The sequence below is a fragment of the Zootoca vivipara genome, chromosome 1 (assembly GCF_965207765.1).
Source record: "Zootoca vivipara chromosome 1, rZooViv2.hap1.1, whole genome shotgun sequence".
Taxonomy (NCBI): Eukaryota; Metazoa; Chordata; class Lepidosauria; order Squamata; family Lacertidae; genus Zootoca; species Zootoca vivipara.
In genome coordinates, this window is record NC_142582.1 from 68,758,409 (window position 1) to 68,769,735 (window position 11,327).

Genomic DNA, 11,327 nt, shown 5'->3' on the forward strand with positions numbered 1-11,327 from the left:
TGGTATTGAGACCTCTGCTTTTTAATGCCTTAAATAATGATCAGGTAGAGGGATGAGCATTGAGGTAGCTATGTTTGCTGGTAATACCAAGGTAGTAGGAAATGGAAAGGGATTTCAGAGAGATCCAAAAGGATCTCTCCAAACTGGGCAGTAAAATGTCAAACACAATTCAGTGTAAGCAAGTGAACTGAAGAGAAAAATATTAATTTCATATTTGGTTTCTGAACTGGCAGTGACTAACCAGGAACAAGATCTTAGGTCACAATGGATAGCTTGATTAAGATGTTACTCCAATGTGTTGTGAAAAAGACAAATTCAATGTTGGGGAAAATAAAACCAGGCAGATCATAAGGCCATGTGGTGATATTATACTTAGAATGCTATGTACAGTTCTGGTCACCACACCTCAAAAAGGATATAATAGACATTGGAGAAAGTTTTTTTAAAAAAGTGTAACTAAAATGAACAGGGAGCTGGAGCAACTCCTCTGTGAGGAAGAGTTACAACATTTGGGACTTTTTCTTTTGGAAAACATACAAGCAAGAGTGGCCATGATAGAGGTATATAATACCTGGTGTGCAGACTTTTCCCCTCTCCCTTTCACCTAATGCTAGAACTCGGGAACATCCAATGAAGCTGCCTGCTGGAAGATTCAGGACAGACAAAACAAAGTGCATTTTCACACAGCACATAGTTAAGCTATGGAATTAACTTCCACAAGAAGCAGTGAAGAAGCAAGAATTGGCAGAGAGTGCCATTCTAAATAAATAAATTCAGTAATCCATTTCTTTTGTTTGTTTAAATGTAAACCAATGGGAAGGCTGGCCTACGGTGAAGAACAAGCTGGCCTGAGACATTTTGCAGCCTGAGGTGAAGAACAAGATGGAATCCTCACCCCAATTCCACATACCGAAGCCAACCTGCCTGACAGGTGACTCTTACTTCTACGTTGGCAATAAGACTGGGTCCTGCATTGCAGAACAGAAGGCTGGCTTTTGGGGTGCAAGGGAGGCTGTGAAGCACACACTGCTCTGCCTTGCAATATCTTGCTGCCATTCACTTCCCCTCAGCCGCCTGAGGGAGTTGCCTCAGTCTGCCTGATGGTAGGTCTGACCCCGACCAAAGGTTCAGTGCTGCTTTGTGTAATGGCAGTTAGGAGAGCATGTATATTGTCTTAAGCTTGAGGGCTGCAAGAAGAAATTGCCAGGAATACGGTAGAAAGGACAGGTCCAACAGAACAGCCCCGCTCTCCTCTCTTGTGTGATGAGGAACCCTGTGTTTGCTGCATATACACCAGGGTTGGTGTGAAGGAAGAACCTGTGTTTGTAAACAGTGTTACGTGAAAGTAGGAGTGGGCAGCGGAACACCAGTTGGCTCTTTAATGGAAGGCCACTTGAAGTTGCAAATATGTTCCTGTTTTTATAGCATTTGCTGCTCAAAGCAGTGGTGTGCCTGTGTCAAAAAGCACTACTACCACATGTGAACTGGCCCTAAGAAATGGCACAGAGCACACTTTATCAAGGAGTCGTTTTTTTCTGCCTGCCGGCCCAGCACACATTTTGAGAAAAGAGAACAACCATTTCAACAGACAAGGTGGGAAATGAGTACAAGTTAATATGAGGGTTTCCGTGGTTTTGGATAGTGTTAAAATGGATGCAATCACTCTTGGTGGTCAGGAACCAACTTCATATCAAAATTAAATAAACACTTGCATTCTTAACTTACCTTTCCACTAGATGGCAATAGCACATATAGCTGCTTTGATTTCAGCATGGCAAGCTGTAAAGAGTGATGTATTATCACAAATTCACACATCTTGCTGCATTTGGACAACACCAGAACTATTGGGAAACTGTCTCCTCACAGTCTTCAACAAGATATCCCATTCTCTTTCTTTCCAGAAGATGAATTGTGTTAATAGAGTGGACTGTAATCCCCTTAAGCAGCAGCCTCACTTAGAAGGCAGCCTGTACTTTTCTATTGCATTTTTTGAGATGCAATAGATAATGCAATAGATGATCCAGCTAAAGTTAAGCATGAAGGTCCCACTGAAATCAGCAAAGCTTTCATGTCCAAATTGGTGTTTTGTTTTGTTTTTGCTTGCTAAAACACAACAGGAACAGGAATTTCAAGGGTAGATACATTATTTACCAGAATAGGTTAAAAACAACAACAACCTGAATGCTAAAATCTGTTCCCATAAGTTTTTGAGCCAACATGTAAAAAGCACACCCAAAAGCAGCATGCTTTGGAATGAGAAGGGGAAAGCAGTAATGTTTCCTTGAGTTGGTGGCAATTTGAAAATGGTTTTCCACACTAAGAGAACCTGCAAAGACAGAGAACAGAAAAAGCCAAGTCAAGAGCATTGTGTATTAAATACAAAGAACTAAATTTCATTATGAACTATGGGTGGGTTTTAAAAGCTAACTAGTCCCACTGGAGTAAACCTGCACAAAGACTTCCACTAGCACCAAGGGGCTTGTCACCCCACACACCCCTGCAATTGGCTTGAGGGGTGAAGGAAATGAGGGGAACCCGCAGAACAGCCTCACAGGGACGAGAGTCTGGCAAGCTCAAAAGCTTCTGCTGATAGAATGATTCCCACAGTGCTACGTTGAATCCTATACACAGAGAATATTTAAATAGTGGTGAGGAGGCCTTAGATGACCAGATTGTTGCCCAATATGATAACTCCCACCCACCCACCCACGTATACAAATGAAGAATGTATGTTTACGAATTTGCAAGCTAACAACACGGTGGTATTACACCCTCAGACCTACAACTTTAGAAAATAAATGGAAGGATTGCAGCAGAAATCCAGGACATTATAGATACAGGTTTGTGTACAAATTAACTGTGGTTTTGTGTGGATCTTTGGAGACGTGCTCATGGCCCCACTTCATATATTCACATTACTGCTCTATTTCCAACATGTAAACTAGCTCTAAATTGTCCTCAGGGTGGTTCAGCCCATAAAGTACAACGCAGTACTCTTCTTCTTGGCCTGCACTATGTACTGACTGGCCTCATTCAAAGGATAATTTGTATCTGTTTGTTGCATTGAGATATTCTGTATAGAGTAGACTCACTCCTCTGAGTAAGCGCTCATCTCAAGGTTAGTTTTATTACTATAAGCACCGCAGCATAGCGCATTCACTAAAGCAGGGTTGTTTTGTAGCAGGATTATCTGAAGACCTTTCAAGTCTCAAGGTTAGCAGAGCAGCCCTCTATCGCTTTGTATATAGATACAAGCAGATAAAGACTGCAATCTTGTGCTGTGCACACATTGCCATCTTACAATGCTGCTAAATGGTTCTTTTCCCCCAATTTGGATCAGGGGTGGGACAGAAGAATCAACAGGATAGATATGGATAGTGGCCAACTCTGTGTGTACATTGCTTCCCCAACTGCTGGTGAGAGCTCACCTGATGAGGCATACATGGGAGAATGTACACAGCCCTGTACAGTACAGCACTCCCTTCCTAGGAAGCTGAGCTCAACAGAATTTACCTCTGATTAGACAAGTAGGGGAATAGACACTGTATGTCACAAGAATGCCTGGGTACCAGAAACTCTTTGCAAAGAGGTGCCCATCTTCTCCTACCCAGGGACAACACTGTGTGCCAGAACACCACCCCCTCCAAACTTGGCAAGGAGAGGGGCGTTGCACAAGGCCTTGGTGCTCATCATTTCTGCTCCAGGGGCAGGGAGGGTGAGTGGCAACACTGTGTGCCGGAATGCCTGTCTCCCCCATAGAAGGGGGAAGCTTAAATTAGTTTTGTGTGCTTTACCCATCATATTTTAAAGTCTATGCTTGAAATATCTTGAGTGTCAATGTCATAGAGGCATCTGGGAAACATCTATTATACTGGCACACTGGTATATTCTACTGGTATCACACAGGTATGCTCACCAGACAGCTGGGACAAGCTGCAGCTTCCCGCTGAGTGCAAACTCAGTTGCAAATCTGGGGGTGCTGCTGTGCAATGTGTGAACTGACTGCATTCCACCATATAGCCTCATATAGGCATATAATCCTAAATTAATCAAGCCTATCCGATCACCCAAATAATGTTTTCTGTCTTCTGGAACGTCTGAATTAATATAATAGTTACTCCCTAGCATACTGGAGAAACACTTGCATGCTGGAAAGTGACCTTTCAGAGGTGCTCTGATTAGATTATAAACAGGGTGTTTGGTTTGCCTAAAACTCTATAGGGATGGCTAGTCTAGACATTACCGCTACCATTTGGGAGCTGCTGTAAATTGCTCCCCCCTGTGACAGTTATCACATGATAAGCACAGCCTGGGCATTTTTCACCATGCCACTGCAAGCGTCTAAAAATAACTGTTTGCCATGTCGGAGGTGAGATGCTCCTGATCCACAGGGCAAGTTACTCTACACAAGCAACTTACTCTGATGAGGCAGCCTCTGAAGGATGAGTGATTTACAGCTGCTTCTATCTGGGGAGAAAATATAACAGCAGCAGCAACAACTGCAACAACAAACAGAATCAGTTTGACCTGGAGAGGGTGGGCAAGAGTTTCTTATCTGGATCAGGTTTTTATATGTGCTTACAGCTATGATGCGACAGGAAATAAAAGATGACAGCAAATTATTATTTTCTGCTCATTCCAGTTCTTCCAATGATATTTAGGCTTGGCGTTTGTGAGGGGGGTGGGGTGGAGTGGGGAGTGCCTGCATGTTGTTAACAACATTTTTCATTTTCCCGTCAGGGAAGATTTGATTCCTTTGCCTACTCCCCGCTTTTGGATAAAATTACATAGCCTGGCATAGTTTTCAAAAAGCCTCCATCCACATGCTGTGCTTCAATTGAATAAGGCTTGCCAGAGCTATTATTTCCTTATTTATTTTTGTAAATGTTTAATCGTCTAGGTAACGTTCTGACAAATAAGCCCTTTTTCTCGATATCACATTCTGTGTTCCTGAAGCTGATTTAGCTGATGCTTTCATTGTCATGGATATTTGACAAGGATAATATTAATGCAGCAGGGTAGGGGGGGCGGGCGGGAATAAATGAAACAGCCTGACACAGATTCTCAATGTTATTCAATGTATATTAGGTCTACTCATGGAGTAATGCCTTCTTTTTAATATGTACATTTGGGGAAAGCAGTCTTTTTAATTCTTTTTCAATTTCTTTCCTGGCATCTAATGGGCAGATTGCATAAATATTGTTTTGAATTAATTTTCAATACAGCAGGAAATGCATAAGAAGAACACTTCTGAATCAGATCTATCCGGTTGAGTATCTGACTTCCTAGGAAGCCTCCCCTGTCCTGTTATGTTCATCAACAGCAACTGGTATTCTGAGCTTCACATGCTCACATACGGTTTATGTGTGTGGTACGGAAGCTGTACTTCCCAGGACAGAGCAGGGCTGTGTAGAATTATTAAAACAGCAGAGAGCATTATTGGCTGCTCACTCACCACCTTAGAACAAATTTACACCACCAGGTGCCATAGAAAAGCACTAGATATATCAAGAGATCCACCGCACCCTGGTCACCATTTCTTTCAGCTCCTGCCATCGGGACAGAGATATAGAACAATGCAGGCAAGAACGAGCCGTCTCAGGAACAGTTTCTTCTCTAGAGCGATTTTGGCCTTAAATGGAAAGCCTGGACTTTGAAGTCATCTTATTTTACTTGTTATTTTGTATTATATTTACTGTTTTAAATTAGGTTTTTGTAATTTTGGATTATGCGGAATGCTTTATCGGAGTGGATGTAGCAACCGAGTAATTTCGTTGTTCCCGCAAGGGGACAATGACAATAAAGATATCTTATCTTATCTTAAGAGTCCATTTGGGTATTATTGCATGAAATCCAGTGCGTATTGCTCCACTGACGGAAGGAATGAATTTTTGTTTATATTTTGCAATTTGTCCTGTCGCTGTAGCTGCCCATGCAGCTGCAAAATTTGCTCCATTGTTGAGCAGGGTGGGACATGGGAGAATTCACGAAGGAGGAGAAATTGCCAAACATTGCTTACGCTGCATACCACTGATAGATGCTTTCCATGAAAAGAGCAACATCAATTGGATTTCACCTATAGCTAATAATCACTGGTGGAGATTAGCTAACGTCCTTTTAAAACCAGCAGCCACCATCACATCTTGCAGCAGCTAAGCCCATAAATCAATTATTATGGCGGTCAGCTGGTTAAAGAACTCTTAGTTGCTAAATTGGATGAATTTTAGCTGATTAATGAATTACTTTCTGCATGTTCGCACTCCTGACTCAGTGACATCTACAATGGCTTGGCCATGTCCACAGAATGAAAGCTGGCACAATCGCCAAGGACATGCTTTATGGCAGGCATCCCTAAACTGCGGCCCTCCAGATGTTTTGGCCTAAAACTCGCATGAACCCTAGCTAACAGGACCAGTGGTCAGGGATGATGGGAATTGTAGTCCAAAACATCTGGAGGGCTGAAGTTTGGGGATGCCTACTCTATGGGGAGCTGGCTTCCAGCACCAGGCCAGTTGGCAGACCAACTCTGCGTTACAAAGATGTCTGCAAATGTTACACGAAGGCTGGCAACATCAACCATGCCATGTGGGAATCCCTTGCAGATGACTGCAGTGCCTGGAGGCAGACAGTCAAGTCATGTATCCACAGCTGCAACAAGAGGAGAAATGACTGCTTGGAGGAGCAGAAAGAGAAGAAAGCCATGGTGCATCTGCAGCAGTACAACAGGACGCCTTCCTCTGCCCCAGCTGCAACAAAACATGTCTCTCCCGCATTGGTCTCTGCAGCCACAGCAGGCGCTGCAACTATCCAACAGCTTTACCTAATCCCCAAAAGCTCATTTCTCCATTGTCTCCTGAGATGAGACAGATGCCAACAGCAGCATTGTTGTTGTTGTTGTTGTTTATTCATTTAGTCGTGTCCTACTCTTCGTGACCCCATGGACCATAGCACGCCAGGCACTCCTGTCTTCCACTGCCTCCTGCAGTTTGGTCAAACTCATGTTCGTAGCTTCGAGAACACTGTCCAACCATCTCATCCTCTGTCGTCCCCTTCTCCTAGTGCCCTCAATCTTTCCCAACATCAGGGTCTTTTCCAGGGAGTCTTCTCTTCTCATGAGGTGGCCAAAGTATTGGAGCCTCAGCTTCGGGATCTGTCCTTCCAGTGAGCACTCAGGGCTGATTTCCTTCAGAATGGAGAGGTTTGATCTTCTTGCAGTCCATGGGACTCTCAAGAGTCTCCTCCAGCACCATAATTCAAAAGCATCTATTCTTCGGCGATCGGCCTTCTTTATGGTCCAGCTCTCACTTCCATACATCACTACTGGGAAAACCATAGCTTTAACTATACGGACCTTTGTTGGCAAGGTGATGTCTCTGCTTTTTAAGATGTAGTCTAGGTTTGTCATTGCTTTTCTCCCAAAAAGCAGGCGTCTTTTAATTTCGTGACTGCTGTCACCATCTGCAGTGATCAAGGAGCCCAAGAAAGTAAAATCTCTCACTGCCTCCATTTCTTCCCCTTCTATTTGCCAGGAGGTGATGGGACCAGTGGCCATGATCTTGGTTTTTTTTATGTTGAGCTTCAGACTATATTTTGCGCTCTCCTCTTTCACCCTCATTAAAAAGTTCTTTAATTCCTCCTCACTTTCGCCATCAAGGTTGTGTCATCTGCATATCTGAGGTTGTTGATATTTCTTCCGGCAATCTTAATTCCGGCAGCATTAACCAATTACAATTACATAAATGCTCCTAACTCTGCATATACACTAAAACAATAAACTCATCTGCATACCTCTGGACTTCCATATCACTGGGGCTTGCTCCTAAGTAAAGCTGTACAATTACTGAGTCTGTATGAAAGTACCTGGTATGATTATTTGCCTTAAGAGGAGAGACTGGCACTTTGTCCTTCCCCACCCCTTTCTGAACTGACTCCTTTAAAAGGTAAATCAGGAAAGCTGATCCTGAGCTATTGGCTGCAGTTGTGATGGACTGCATGTGAACAAGCACACTGAAATTGATTCTAGACAGTAAGTGTTCCTTGTCTGTTGAGCGATAGGGAGGAGGATTTACGGTAGTCTGTTTTAGATGGAGCAGGCACCCCCCTTGAAATAATGGGTTTGCAGCCTGGATGCCCGTCCTAGATTTTCAAGTGGCAATAACCAGGAATGTCTTTGCTCAGCTTAAGCTAGAGCACCAACTGTGCCTATTTCTGCAGTTCTCAAGAGTTTAACAGCCTGTATCTCTTCACAAGGAACTCTGAGAATTGTAGCTCTGGGGTGGAAATAGGGGGTCTCCTAACAACTTTCAGCACCCTGAACAAACTGCAGGTCCTGGAATTCTTTGGGGGAAGCCATAAGGCCTTGCTGATCAGAAGGTCGGTGGTTCGAATCCCTGTGACAGGGTGAGCTCCCATTGCTCGGTCCCAGCTCCTGCCAACCTAGCAGTTCGAAAGCACGTCAAAGTGCAAGTAGATAAATAGGAACCGCTACAGCGGGAAGGTAAACGGCGTTTCCATGTGCTGCTCTGGTTTACCAGAAACGGATTTGTCATGCTGGCCACATGACCTGGAAGCTATATGTCGGCTCCCTCGGCCAATAATGCGAGATGAACCCCAGAGTCGGTCACGACTGGACCTAATGGTCAGGGGTCCCTTTACCTTTACCTATAACTGTTTAAAGTCTCATCACTGTGGTTTAAAAGCATGCTGTGAATGTGGCCTTCGTCTGTTTTGAAAAAGTGACAACATTAATTGGTTTCTTTTAGCTTCCTCTCTTTAATCCCCTCAAGTTTCTAGCTGCCTGTGTTGTGCTCATGGGCATAGCCATGTTGGGGGGCGGGCAGAACTTGTTTGGGGCGGGGGGGGGGGGGAAGAGGAGTTTTCCTGGCTGCATTATGGTTGGAAATGGAGAGCACAAAGGAGCCAAATTAGGCACTTTTAAGTCCCACTGATTTCAATGGGTTAAACATTGGAGTCCTAGTTCACATAAGCTAGTGCTCTCATTGGCAGAGGCTATTCCAAAGTTTCAGGCAGAGGTACTTCCAAGCTCAGCTTCCTCAGCTTGAAATTTGGCAGGTGTAATTCACTCTGGAGGGTCTCCTTTGCCTGAAAAATTTGTATACTTTTGGTAGACAAAAGCTATAGATTCCCCATTATAGTTTTCGGGGCGGGGGGACAGAACTGTGGAGTTAACAGGTTAGTTTTCAGACCCAAATGACGACTCAAATAGAAAGGCCGCAGAGCATATCTGAAACAGATCAAGCTGCTTCCAAAGCTAGAAGGTAAATATTGTAGGCTCGTGGAGGGGGTGGTTAGAAGAAGGGGGATAATATGTTATGTATGTGTATGTTTTTCTTTATTATGCAAAATCAATAAAATTATTTCACATAAAAAACAGAAGGTAAATATTGTGGTCATTGCACACCCTTATCTGATACGACTTTCATACAGATTCAGGGATGCATTAAATGGCAAATATGGGGGGGGGGGAACTGACAGTAAGGGCCTCTTTGCTTTCCCCCCAGAACCGAGGTGCTGCATACACCTCATAGGCTCAAACTACAAAGCTCTGCCTCCTTATTTCTTAATGGCTGCATTATGTATAGATGTGTGTATATACATATTTATCCTGGGAAACAGTTCCATAGCTTCTTTTAAGATATACAAGAAAATACAGATGCCAATATGTTATCAACAGCTCAAAATCTACTTGAATAGGTGCAGTGTACAAACTGGCAAGCAGCACACTGCATGGTGCCTTTGTGTTCATGCTCGTGCATTGAAGCGGCCGATGAGGCATCTGCTCCCCACTCCAAGATTTAAATGTCCTATATTGGAGAAGGCAGAACCCACCAATAGCAAGGGAGACGAGGCTGCAGGCTGGTGTGCTAGAGATAACTTGCAAGTGGGGTGGGCAGCCTGCTACAATATTCATAGTACTGGAAGCCAAGCCATCAACAGTGGTCCAGTTGGGCTACTGGGGCACAGGATTCCAATTGAGAATGTCAGGCAATAAAAAAATAAAAAAAATCCCTTCAAAATCTCAAAGCCATATACTCTTTCCTGTCCCAAACACTTTTTATACTTCTAGTTGGACTCAGAGAAGCAACCGTTTCTGTCAATCTCCTGTACTTGGCCCAATCAGCTCTCTTAGATACTAATCTAAAAGTATAGCTATGGCAAAGAGGTCCTTCCCACGTGACTGCTGAGACTGCCTGAAATTGAGCCCTACTATGAAGATGTGGGTGGTGCTGTGGGTTAAACCACAGAGCCTAGGGCTTGCTGATCGGAAGGTCGGCGGTTCGAATCCCCATGACGGGGTGAGCTTCCGTTGTTCGGTCCCAGCTCCTGCCAACCTAGCAGTTCGAAAGTGCAAGTAGTCAAAGTGCAAGTAGATAAATAGGTACCGCTCCAAGCGGGAAGGTAAACGGCGTTTCCATGTGCTGCTCTGGTTCACCAGAAGCAGCTTAGTCATGCTGGCCACATGACCTGGAAGCTGTATGCCAGCTCCCTCGGCCAGTAAAACAAGATGAGCACCACAACCCCAGAGTCGTCCGCGACTGGACCTAATGGTCAGGGGTCCCTTTACCTTTACCTTTACCTTTATGAAGGCTCCAACTGCATCTGTTGTTATGAAGACTATCAAGCACAGCAACTTACGGAGGAGTCAGGGCTGCTTCATGAACAGCCTCATATGATAGTCTTAACCTATAACAGAATCATGCATCTATTCTGAGCATAGCTGCCAAGTTTTCGCTTTTCTCGCGAGGAAGCCTATTCAGCATAAGGGAAAATCCCTGTAAAAAAGGGATAACTTGGCAGCTATGATTCTGAGCACGCTCAGAACTGTTTCCTTGAAGGCTGCATCTTCCCAGCCAAGTCTTAGGAGTGCGTTCCTTGAGCAGCCTTGCTTCTTGCTTCTTTTACTTTCACTGCTGTTTTGTGTGAGTGAGCACCACCAGACACAAAGTGTTCTCTTGTTTGTAAAATTATTATTATTATTTTTAAAGGAAACCATTTTTGCTCCATGGGTGGTTAGACTGGGAGGACTTACATTATTATTTTAAAATGTGTTTGTCAGTCCTGCAGCAGGTTAGCAAAGTGGCTCAGGTCTCTTATAAGACTAAGAGAAAGGGAGATTTTAAGCCTCTCCCATTTTGAAAGCTTGACTAGAGTGACAAAATAAAACAGAATAAACCCTGGAGAATTACAGCTTTAGGGACTCATGACCCTCAATTAACAAGACCCCTTCCTAAAGAACATCTGGAGAGCAAAACACGGGCAGGATAGGGTCATAAGGCTTCAGCTTTCCATCTCTAGGTATCCCCAAC